Source organism: Ananas comosus, linkage group 10 (assembly GCF_001540865.1).
Source record: "Ananas comosus cultivar F153 linkage group 10, ASM154086v1, whole genome shotgun sequence".
Lineage (NCBI taxonomy): Eukaryota > Viridiplantae > Streptophyta > Magnoliopsida > Poales > Bromeliaceae > Ananas > Ananas comosus.
Window position 1 is genome coordinate 2,695,386 of NC_033630.1, and position 14,020 is coordinate 2,709,405.

Here is a 14,020-nt window from a genome sequence, read left to right on the forward strand (position 1 = left end):
CCACTAAATAGTTCCCTTTTTTTTCCTTTAATATATATAATAATAATATATATGATAGTATGGAAATTAATAGTGGCATGTCACAACAACAAAAACGATTTATAGCGATACTTTTAAATATTGGTATAGGTCAAAAAAAAGTGCTGCTGGCTAAATTACCGACACTTTTAAAAAGTGTTGCTATATGTGGGGTCGCTAGGTATATAGTGACAGTTAAAGAGTATCGTTATAACCTAAAAGAGTGCTGCTAATTTATTAACACTTATTTAAGCATTTAGCAACTACCGGAACTCTACCTCGTTGGCTACGGTGGCGGAAAAGGACGAGAGGATGGGATCTTCGTATAGGATTTCAGTGAATTGAGTAAAGAGGGAAAGGGAGATGGTAATCAATTTTTCTTTTTTTTTTTCTTTTCTGTTTGTAATCGGGCCGAATGGGCTGGGTGGGGTGGGTTGAGTAGAGTAATTTTTTATTTTTAGTTGGATTCGGCTTTATATTTAGCCATTAGTAGATTTTTTTTTAAGTTTTAATATAAATGAGGTATTTACACAAAAGTGTCTCAAACATGTATCCCTATAACCTAATTCTGTTGTAGTGTGTACTCATTGCTTATAATATTGAATTCGATATAAAATATGCATGAGAATACTATTTCTATCTATACGTAGCCGTTTTGTAAGGTAAGAAATTCTAAGTTCAAATATTATGATCAGGTAATTAAGCTCTCAATCTCATTTAATTCTCGTCCATGTAATTAGTCTATATATGTCTAGGATGAATCACAAAGTGGTCACGAACCTTGACATGTGGCTAGAGAGAAAATCGGTTGTTTCGCAGTTTGCAGTAATGTGGTGAGAGTTTTGTACAAGATGCATGCATATTTTGGTTTGGGCTGTGGGGCCAAATAATGATCAGCCCTCCTTATAATATTGGGCACCATCTAATGTGGGTTTTTATATGCTTGTACCAACAAGTATATATTAATTTTCTTTAGAAGCAATTAATCATTGGATATTTAATCAGAAGAACGAAATGGCACCAAACATTTCCATATGTTTTGGTGCAATGATGATCCAAATTAGGAAATTATTGGATATTTAATCAGAAGAACCATCTAAATATTGAGCACCATCTAAATTAGTCTTTATATATATGCTTGTACCAACAAGTATATATTAATTTTCTTTACAAGTAATCATTGGATATTTAATCAGAAGAACAAAATGGCACCAAATATTTCCATATGTTTTGGTGCAATGATGATCCAAATTAGGAAATTAAAACTCACATTGTTTATAGTAACAAAGTGAGGGCTTGGTGGTTGGTACTCGAGATCAAAGTGATGACTTGATGGTTGGTACTCAAGATCCAAGTTCGAATCCTAGTTGATTCACATTTCCAGCTAAATTTATTTCTAAATGAAATAAACAAAACGGATAGCGTACTACCTATCTCTCAAAAAAAAAAAAACAAAAACAAAGTGAGGGCTTTGCAAAAGATGCGTGTTTTGGGTTGGACCATGCGTGGGTCCCTTTGAGCCGTCCCCGGCCTGTTTATAATATTATGGGGTAATCATTATTTTGAATTATAAGAACAAATGGGCACCTAGCTAACATTTTCACATGTACGTATTATTAGAGGTGCCTCAAAATTTGATTCATTGACAAGTTTAGCGGTGCGACAAGGTTTTTAAAAAATAAACTGTGAAGAAAAAATATATGTCTGTGGTGGCTAGCGGAGAGCTTGAGTCGATAATGAAGAATCTATTAAGAAATTTTATTCTCCTTTTTTGTCCTAGATGCGATGCAACGTTTGTAATTTCCAGAACATTGTATTTTTTTTTTCATAGTGAAGCTCTATCCTTCTTCACCTATAGTTTTTTACCTGCAAAAAAATTTTCACATAAATCTTTGTATTCATTTTATTTCTGTTTGTGGATAGTCTACTTTACGTTCGTCATTTTCATTTCTATTTGTGCGCTCGTTGTAACACATATCTTTGATGCAATATTGACCCAAATTAGGAAATTAAGCTCATACCAGCTTCTAGTCTTGAGTAAAGGAGGGTTCACCAACCATAGCAATATCTACGTCACACTTTTGTTTTGTTCAAGCATGATATCATGGAATTTTTTATGTCAAAATTAAGCATATCTTTCCACCCAAAAAAGAGAAAAAAAACAGAAAAAAAATGCCTATGTGGGCTAATAGGAAGATGAGAGGAAGACACATATATTGTTCTTGTGGGCCTAAAACAATGACTAATGACCACACTAATTTAAAGGTAGAATTCTTTTTTCTTTTGTTCTTCCAATACCATAATTAATTATGACTAACAGATTCAAATTCCATATTCCTAATACTAAATTTTATAAGTCCTTGTATTTCTTAGCTACTCTTGAAATTTTCTCCTGACACCTCTATTCTGAAAGAGGATAATTAGTCCTTAAAACATGTGTTGAAAACAAGGGGAAAACAACAACAATTTCATTAAGACAACAAAGAATTATTTTTTTCTAAAAGGAGATGGACTTTTCAACCGTCCATCACATGCTTTATTTTCTTGAAAAATAACTAAAGGTTACATCAATATTGGTAAAACACTTTCGCAGAGAGTGCAATATTAGTAATCAAAATAACATATAGGACAGGTAAATTACTGAGTTAAGATTTTATTTTTTTTCAGGGGCGAATAAATTTCTGAATCGAGAACTTTTTACTCGAATTCAACCAACTTATATGCCATTTATTCTTTGTCAAAATAATTAAATCTACCATTTTATTACATCTTTTTAAACAAAATGCACAAAGTCATATAACTCTAGTTTTTCTAGATAGATAAACTGTTTCATATATATATGCATGTCACACACAGACATCACCACATGCATGTGAGATATATATGAGCGTAAAAGTTAAGAGGAACGTCACCAAAAAGACCAAAGCAAACATATATATGTATATAAATATAATGGATAGCGAAGTATATACGTGGAGATGGGGACACAGCTTAGATATGCCTCCCTATCCAATCTCCTTTAATTCACCTTTTCCACCATCCCTTATGTCATAGGGCAAAATGTCCACGTGTCTAAGTCGCGAAATGTCTACGTAGGGGGAAAGGTAACATGCATGGTCAACATCTTTAGTGGATCCAGGTGATCATCTACGCGACATGTTGGTCTCGAGCACGAACTCCCTTTTTTCCATTATCATTATTTTCGAAATAGGCCATGCATGGACCACATTTGGTCTCCTTTGAGAGCTTTTGGAATGGTCCACCTACTAAGGATTACAATGTATTAACTTTATATATCCTTGTCTAAACTGTATACTACTCGAAACCTTAGAACCCAAAGACTTAGTAACTAAGGTTCCGATGGAGATGTTATTTTTGTCAAAATGGTCTTTGTTTGGCCTTGCTTTCATCGATTAATTACGCTAACCGCGTTTAAATTTTGTGCTAGTTGAGTTATTGGTGCATGCATATCATAAGAAGTTATGGTCTCATAGATTTCGTCGGAAATATCGGGCACAATTCTATACATAGCAAATTCATTAATTCATTCTGCGAGATGCATAACACTTATGAGCAGTAGGATTGCGCTGTGCTAAAAAAAAATCTTTTTCCCATATGGCCGTAGGCAAAATCACAACAGTAAATGAACCTTCAAGAATATTAATAGGAGTGATATGATACCTAAAAATGGCATTTTTTTCTTTTTTGAATCAAAAGTCCGTAGACATTTTATTAAAAGTAGAGTTTGATTACAATATTAAAAAAAAAAAAGTTTGGGAGAACGTTTGCAGAAGTTTCACATGTTTTATGTTGTTTGTTGGGGAGTGGTACCATCTTGCTCAGGGCAAACTATGTATAGATTAATTTTCCTTTCATCTCTGAATATAACAGATTTTTAGATCCCGACCCTTTTTTTTTTCTACTAAGAATACATTTGGGATTGCGTGAAAAACACTTTACGTATTATGGAAAAATGTGATGAACAAAATATTTACTTTGTTTTCGTAAAAGATATATACCTTGTTATGTAGATGACATCAATATTTTTGTTTTTTTTTTTTTATTTTGAGATATAGGTAGCACGCTACCTGCTTCGTTTATTTCATTTAGAAATAAACTTAGCTGGAAATGTGAATCAATTAGGATTCGAACTTGGGTCTCGGATACCAACCACCAAACCCTTTGCCACTTGCTCTAGGGATATCAATATTTTTGTTACGGTATAATTTCTGATGTCTCACTGAAGTATAATCCTATATAATTTTGCCGATTACTTTTTATCCGGTAGTGTTAGATAAACTTGAATACCAAAACTAGCTCTAAAGGACCTTATTTTGCTAGGTTATTATTCATTTTTCGGACCCACATGCATACATGAACTCAAAAAACACGTTTAATCAAAAATATAATCGATCAATGTAATAAATGCTGTATTCTTTTTCTCGAGAAGTAAATAATGCCATACTCACTAGCATTTTCTACAATTTTTTGTGGCTGTAGATGCAAAGCGTGGAAAATTGCATATTAGATCTACTCACATTCATATCCAGTAGTACATTGAAAATTGCATATTAATCTGTTTTTAAAGTTCAAAAAAAAAATCTTTTAGAGTGACAAAAAAATTTTTAGTCAAAAAAACATTAACGATTTCACTCTTTTAATGGCTTACATAGACTAACTACAATTTTTTTAAATCCTCCCGAGGCCTTTAAACCCATAACCCAAATAAACTACAGAAGCCCTGCTACAAGCCCAAACCAAACATGAAGAGGCTACAAATGAAGGCCTAAATTTGTATGTCACATGGAAAAATTCTCAAATGGGGGAGAAAGATCAAGTATATATATGTTAATTTTGTCTAAAATTCCATTTGTTTTTGGGGTAACAAGAAAAAAAAAAAAAGAAAATAAAAAGAGGGCGGTAACAGACTTGAAGGAGTGATGCCAGACATCATTTCTCCATCTCAGTCAGTCTTCCTAAAGGAATTAAGGTGGAGTTTGACAAAGCGTTCGACAGAATTAAATGGTCATTTCTTAAAGGAAATCATGTTTTGGTTAGGTTTTGGAAAAATAAAATAAAATAAAATAACATGATGGGGATGGATCGACCAGTGTATATAGCCAATGCTATATATGGTCTCAATCTTAATTAATGAACGTAACCCCAACTAAATGGATCAAAACCATGAGAGATATGTGACGGGGATCGATTCCTTATCCCCCTTCCTATTAGCGTTGACGACAAAATGTTTTACGCGCATAACTGAACATGCGAAAGGAAATAATCTCCTTAGAGGGATGGAGCCTAATCTCACCATCATTTAATATGCTGAAGATACGATCTTTTTTTGTGAGGCAAATGCCTCAGAAACTTGCAATTCATATGGAGCATTCTGGAATTGGCCTTAGGTTTAAAAGTAAATAGACACAAATTGAAGCTCTTCTACTTGGGGAGGTGAAATTGTAAAGAAGAAAGATTGGCAAGAATCCTATCGTACATATATGAGGAGCCAGCTGCCTCCCTCTCGATGCAAAATTTATTTTCTTACTGAATGAAATAGATAGTATAATATCTTTTTCTCAAAGCTGAATTAAATATTAGCTCGTGGCTCAATAAAACATACATATATAGCTAAAGAATATATAACTCTATATTATATCATAATTTAGAAGAGCTAGTTTTAGTTTTCAAAATCACGTTCTATATTTCTTTTCATTTTGGGTCGAATCGGTGGGGCTTACAATTTTGCCTTGCTATAGAGTATAATACTATTTAAATAATTATTGCAGCAAAATTGGATCCACCAAATATATTGGTAACTTTATTGTTGATGCTCAATTTTTTTTTTTGGTTAACTTTCCTAGTTGGAGCAGAAGCTTCAAAAAAAAAAAAAAAAAAAAAAAAAAAAAACTTTACTAAGAGCTCTGCAAAGATATTAAATGGGAACCATATTCAGTTAGTAGAGCCATGATGCATTGATGCTTCCATTCCGTATTCATGAAGAGAGGAAAATGTCTCATGAATCACAACAGTTGGTTTGATTTCCAAAAACAAATCCAATTTATCATTAGGTTAAATCATGACAAAGAATCAAAGAATTAGATAATAATCAGTTCCAATATGCATGCATATATATATATATATATATGCCACCATTCACCAATACTAACCCAAAGAGGGGGAAAAAGAATATGCAAAAACATTATATATCTAGGGTAAAAATGTATGGAGATCGACCCCATAACCTATTGGCCATTCTGAAACAGTCCTTTCAACTTCTTTTTTTTTTTTTTGAATTAATATAATTTTTTCAACTTTTGAACTTTTTTAATTGAAGTTGAAGGGAATTTTCAGAACGCACTATAGGTGAGGGACGTTCTCTAGACATTTTCACCTTCCTGTTCTTCCACCTCTATCTACTTCAAAACTCAAATTAAACGTATCAACACAAGTACGTACATTTCTAAGCCTCTACTATAAGAAATAAGAAGAGGTGCAAAACCTCGAACCCCCGAATTAAATTCTAACTTCTTACCAACTCAAACAACTCCTCCAAGGAGGGCAACAACTCCGCAAACACCCCTCCTTGCGCCAACTCCTCGGACTTGGGCTGCTTTCGCCTTCGGCCTTCGTCCTCTGGATCGGCTCGAGCAATACAATCCTCGAACGCGGAGTCCTTCCCGGTGAGCCTCTGCACGACCGACTTGAACTGCACGGCGTCCGCCTCCACGAACTTCGTCACGATGACCCTCACCTTCATCGGCGGCACCCTCGCCTCTTGATCCATGTATTGAATGAAAACCCAAGAAACAAACACACATACGCTTTATAAGTGCCTAGCTATTTCCATGAATCACTACTTCATTTGTGGTGAGAGTTGCCACACAATTTGGCCATATATATACTGTAGCCATTAATATCTTGCACAAAGGAGAGGTTGTGAGGGGCCGCAAGATGAGAAATTATTGCTTGCAACGAGTGCACAAGTGCAGTTTATACGCCCCACCTCTACTATGCCACAATAGCCATCTTAAAATCAAAATTCAACTTATTAGATATATTTTATAATATATAAAAGACAACCATATAAAAAAATAATAAATTTTGGAGACCTATTCCTCTCATTGAGGCTACGTGGTTAGATTTTAAGATATTGACTATGAGAACTTAGTACGGTGCATACACCGGGTGCAGGCAATAGTTTCTTCGAGGAGACTGAGAAGAGGACTAATTAACGAGGACAGGTCAAAGATGAAGCCTAGAAGGAACGACTCTGAATATATATTTCACCACACATGCATAATAAAGCCCGCGGATGGTGATTGGTACTGTATATACCTAATAGGTTCAACTGTTACCAGATGTTCTTGGTCCTTTGTGATGGCTATATATATATATATATATATATATATATAGCTAGGTATTATTCTCCTATACTGTGGGTTTAAGAAAACAAATTATTGGTCTTCGTGCAGGATCTTTTTTCGAGCATGCAGTACGTGTAGATACGTACACTAGAGTCTAGACTGAAAAAATAATCGATATACAGACAAAATTTATTTACAATACAATATTTATATACAGAGTAAACTTTAGTATAGCAATAATCTCTTGATTTTTATTGCAATAAAGACCATGTTTTAATAAGATTAGGCTACTGCAAATAGAGATTGTAATACTCCACTAATGCCACATTGAATGGAAAAATAATTCTGACTAGATTATATGAGGCCTCACACTTTAATAATAATAAATTGGACATAAGTATTTTGAGACGATGATTTTGGCCCAACGGGTTATTATTGCTAACGGATTGGATTGTTATAATTGGTATTAGAGATGAATACCAACCGAAAATGTGAGAGCTAAGTGCTATATATGCGGGGTAAAGTGCTATACTATTTGGTGGTAACCACCTAGATTATATAAGGCTCACACTCTGTTAATAATAATTGAACTTACGTATTTTGAACCGCTGGTTTGGATCTAATAAATTATTATTGCTAGCGGATCGAGTCCAGTAGTACCTTATCACCCCGTTTGGATTGAGTATAAGAGGGGGAATAAGGGGATTATCCCCCCATCTTGTACCCAAACGAAAAAATTGGGGGGTGGGCACACTTGTTCCCACCTACCCGGTACAACCGGCTATAGTACAACCGGCTATAGGGTGGGAACAAGTGTTCCCACCCAGGGGTGGAACAACTTGTTCCTCCCCTCAGTACAAGAGAGAAAGATAGAGAGAGAGAGAGAGAGATTTTTATTTTAAATTTTAATTTTTAAAATTTATAATTTATAATTTTAAATTATAAATTTTAAAGTTTAAATTTTAAATTTGATATTTTTAAATTTAAATTTTAAATATGATATTTTTAGTTTTTAAATTTTAAATTTGATATTTTATATCTTTCAAATTTAAATATGGTCTTAAATTTAAAATTAGATATTTAAAATTAAAATTTTGAAAATTAAAATTTTAAATTTAATTTCAAAATTTAAAATGTAAAAGTTAAAATTTTCAATTTATAATTTTCAGTTTAAAATTTTAAATTCAATTATAGGAGTAATATCATTATTTTTTATTTATAATTACCAACTATTCTATTTTATACTCACATTTTTATCCAAACATAATTTTTCAAATTCTAGCTTATATTCACATTTTCATCCAAACAAAAAAATACCCTTATTCCTACGAAAATTCATACTTGTACCTATTCCCGGTATAACTAGTTCTTGCTTATACCCGAACCAAACGAAGCCAACCCTGCACATTATATATAGGTCAAAATTCATATTTTATCTAATAGGAGGACTAAGGGCCTGTTTGGCCTAGCTTCTGAAAAAGTGATTTCTAAAAAAGTGATTTTGGTTTAGAAAAGTGATTTCTGTTAAAAGCTGTAGAGCGTTTGGCTGAGTCTGATAGAAAAGTGATTGTGCTGAAGTGATTTTAGAAAGCTGTTTGGCAAATCTTTTTTGCTGAAGTGATTTTGTAATGCTATTTAACATTAGTTATTTTTAAAACACACTAATATCACATGCCAATATTTCAAGTTATAAATAACTATTTAATATAACAAAAGTGTATAATGATAAATATTCATTAGGATACAATTTATCTAAATGTACTCATCAATGATACAGCAATACGATCGCGAGTTTGGGTCATGATGTAATCATCTGTTATTCCACTATAAGTCTGTGTCGAACTACTTGTACTGTTTTCATTTTCTTCAATGTTGGGCATATAATTTATGTCTTGATCACATTTGTTGNGATAGAATTGTAATGTTTGTTTAAGGGTAATTTCGGTATTTTAGTAAAAAAATTTAAGTTGTGAAACAGCTACAGCGGGAATCTGTTTTGAAAAAGCAGGTTTTTTCAGCTTCTGCTTTTGGAGGTTGAAGAATCAGTTTTCAGCTTTTAGGAAGCAGAATCAGATTTCTAAATATCTTTACCAAACACTCTAGCTTGGCCTAAAAGTGATTTTCAGCTGAAAATCACTTTGCAAAAGCTTAGCCAAACAGGGCCTAATACTCTCAGCAGCTTAGGAAATTCTAGTTGGATTAATTTTCTCTAGCGTGATAATTTATCCATTAGTATTTTATTAGATAACAAAGAAATAGGAATTCTTACAGTAACACTTATATATATATATATATAGCAGTGCTAATATGTTATTAGGAGCACAGCAGCTCTTGTATGTGCTCCTAAGTTTCTAATCATTTATCAATTTTGTTAGATGGTTAGAGTGAGAGAAAGAAGAGAAATTAGGTTTTACAATTTCTCTTCTCTTTGATTATCTCTCCAATTTCTCTTCTTTCTCTCATCTTAACCACCCATCAAACTAGCTTGACGAATGGTTAGAAACTTAGAAGCGCAAGATCTGCTGCGTTATTAACTCTCTCTCTCTCTCTTTATATATATATAATAATGAAAAAGGACTCAAATTTCAAATTGAAGTATTGTTCTTAATTTTGATATTAAGTGAAATTTTCTATTAAACTTTCGTATAATTTTGATTCTTTTACGCCGTTGAACTTGCAAATATGCCACATCGGCCGTTAAAATAATCAATATTTTGAGACTCTTTGATCACTTAGTAAACAATATTGAAAAACTATGATATTTGATTTCTAAATAATGCTAATAGTATGATCATACTTAACAGAACTGATCGTCGAATCGAATATCTCATCATCGAAAACAACTTACAAGTACGAAAACCTCCATGCTTTCAAAAGCATAGGAGATCGACTACTACATACCCTCTCTCTCTCTCTCTCTCTCTCTCCCGTGTGTGTATATATATATATAGTTTGACTGAGCTACTATCGGTAGTAAACTGCTCGGTTTACTACCGATTTGTTTTTGATGATGGAGCTTTCAAATCGACGATCGGCACCGTTGAACATGATCTAGATCATTTGAATTATTTAGAAATCAAATTTTATGATTTTTTGGCATCACTAATTGAACGATCAAAGGGTCACAAAATCTATAATTTTAATGGCCGATATGGTGCGTTTGCTCGTTTAACGGTATAGAAGAGTTCAAATCAACTAAATTTTTGCTAAAAATTTTTTAAACTATTTAAAATAAGATCTAGACTCTAGATCTCAAATATAAAAATTGTATCATCACTTTTTGAAGGATTTTCATTTCCAGTCATTCATTTTTCTGTTCACTTGATGGACAAGAGAACAATATCGAAAATGTGTGAAATTTGATTTCTAGATAATTTAAATAGTTTAGATCATGTTTAACAATGCCGATCATCAATTTGGAAGCTCTATCATCGAAAATAAATCGATAATAAACCGAGCCGTTTACTACTGATAGTATTCTAGCAAAATTCTTATATAGTTAAATATATATATATAATAAATATATTAGTATATAAGGGTCGGCTACGTATTCCGATTATGGTACGATCGCCCTCGTATCATAATGTTGTTTTTCGATATTAGAGCTTCGAGATCGACGATTCCACACCATCTGTTAAATATTTTTTATATGTATTTTAAAACTTCTAGAAATCAGAATTTTATTAATTTTTTTCGACATCATTTACCTTCGATCAAGAGGTCAAATTGGAACAATTTTTAACAGCCGAGGTATGAAGATACTTGCTAGTTTACGGTGTGACTTAAAAGAATCAAAATTTCGTTAATTTTGATAGCAATTTATTCACTACTAGATAAAGATCAATAATCTCCGATCTTGAAGTTGAAGGATCCGATCATCCTTTATCTAGTCTCGTATCGATTTGATTATTTCATTGCCCACCCTGAGTGACTTTATTATGATTCGAAATTTACGAAATTTATTTTCTAGAAGTTTCAAATATCTGATATATTTGTACGGAGAAGTGATCTCAATTTGATGCTCCATCATTGAAAAACAATTTATGGTACGAGGCTCAGACTCATATATATGTAGTATCCATTGGTATTATATTATGGGCTACTAATAGCTATCGGATCACTGTGCTTCCTGCTTCCAGCGTTTATCGTTGTTGCCGACTTCGAATCGGTCGATCGCTCCGTTAAACTTGATCAGAGAGTATTTGAAGACCTAAGAAATTAAATTTATGTTTCGATATCTTGCCTAGTGAAACGAACTGGGGCTCAATCACTGCTGGAAATAAAATCTTACAAAATGTGTAATATGACATTAAAATTTTAAATCAAAGATATTGATCTTGTTTTATATAGTATAAAGAATTTTCTATCAAAATTTCATGTGATTTGGATATTTCTACACCGTTAAACTTGCAAACGGCTCACTACGGCCATTGAAATTTGTTGATTTTGAGCCCATTCAATTACTAGGCAAATGATATCGAAAAATAATAAAATTTATTTTCTAGGTACTCCAAATACTCTAGATCAAGTTTAACGGAGCCGATCGACGATTCGAAAGTTGCAACATCGAAAACGAGCTGGAAGCAAGAAAGGCTCCGTACTTCCAATAGCATAGTAGTCTCACTCTATATATATATATATATATATATATATATATATATATATATATATATATATATATATATATATAAAATGATCTAACCTAATCAACTGAATAATTAAATACATATTAAGACCTCATGGTGACAGCAGTGTTCTTACGCGGCTTGGCACAATAAAATTTAATTGGATGACTATGCCATTGTTATCTTCTAGTTTGCTTATGTCACTTATTTATGACACTTGTGAATGAGCTTTAGTGCAAGATTTTTTCCAAGATCTGCAAGCTAGCTCTGATTGTAGCCGTGTTGCAGGAATCGATCAACAAGCTCGGTCGGATGGACCGATTCAGATTTCGCCAGTTGTTTCTCACATAAACCGCTATATATTTAGGGTTGGTTTTGTCTTTCACAAACATATATACTAGTTGGTTAGATCTTGGCTTAGTAATGAACTTAACAGGGATTATGATTGCCACGCCATGGGGTATATATGTAGGTTCCTAATTGTCATCTTTAGTTAATTCTGCGATCTTCAAATAGAGTTCAAGTTTGGACATACTAGATTAATTGTCTGAAACAACAATTCTAGGTACGTACGTACAGTTTGATCTGGTTTGATTTGAGTCGATTTTTCGTGGAACTTAACAAAATCTCCAAATTAATTTGGATACATTAATGGGATACGGAGGTGGTGGTTGAATGCTGAAAAGCACCATTCAGGTAGCAATTAATATTGAAGTTGATACCTTGTGACATTTTCTTCGAGCAATTGATGAATTGATGCTGTGACGGTGTTGAAGAGTACAGGAAATTTGATTACGCGGTGGTTAGGGCGTCAAAGCACAAGCAAGTTGATAGAAAAGGTAGAACTTAGAGAGTAGTATTCAAAGAGTCGATATAATTGGGACATATCAAATTCATTGAATTCGATAATAGTTAGCCCACAGAAAAATGATATGGTTTAATAAACCCACCTTTTAATAACTTTTACCCTAGAATTTTTACAATATAGAAATCGGTGTATTGTAATTTGATTAGTGAGTTGGAAAAACTTTTAAACTTCACGAAAAGAGTGCACAAAACATTAAAACCTTATGCTCATTTGCAAAAGAGTTATCCAACCGGTTGTATCGTATTGGCGTTGCATGGTGATACCATTTTTTCTGATTCCCTGGTTATTTTTATTTGACTATTGTCTACTTTCTAATCGATAATGTAAACACTGTTACGACAAGCGCATAAACAGAAACGATCAAAAGTTATCACAAAGTAGACAAAACCAGAAAAACAGTAATATAAATGAAACGCACAAAAATTTACGTGAAAAATTTTTTGTAGAAAAAAAAAACCATTAGCGAAGAAAAAAACACTTCAATATGAAAAAGGAAGTACAATATTTACCAGAGATTACAATATGTTGTATCCCCCCCTCCTTAATTTCCCGATGTCAATGATGGACTACAAGCTCGGGCCTATCAGCCCACCCCAGACATCTATTTCTTTCTTAACAAATTTTTCCGCTACCCACCAAAGAAATTTATTTTTTTCTTCACAAATTCTTTTTTAAAAATTGTGGCACCACAAAATTGTCGACGAGTAGGACGCCCAAAATCGAAGTTGATAACCAAATTTCAAGCCACATCTAACTAACACCATCAAAATAGGTTAATTATGTTTAAGGATTCAGAGTAACCTAATTATAGCTTAAAATGGTAAGTACCTGGAGAAACTCTCACAAGCTATACACCGCTAGCTCAAAATTATTATTTTTATATACTACGAAAATATTCTCATGTCTAGAAATTAAACTTTGAAGTTTTCCCGACTATATTTATGCATACACTTAATCAAAGATTAGTATTATAATAAGAATTGAGCTAGAATACTATTGATAGTAAAAAATCTTTTTTGCTATCAAGTTTTTAGCCTTTGGATCAATTGCTTTCATCATTTTTAACCATCGAATTAAATATTATAATCCAGTGGGGATCACTCAACCCTAGAAGGACCACTCAACTCTAAGCCACCGTTTAG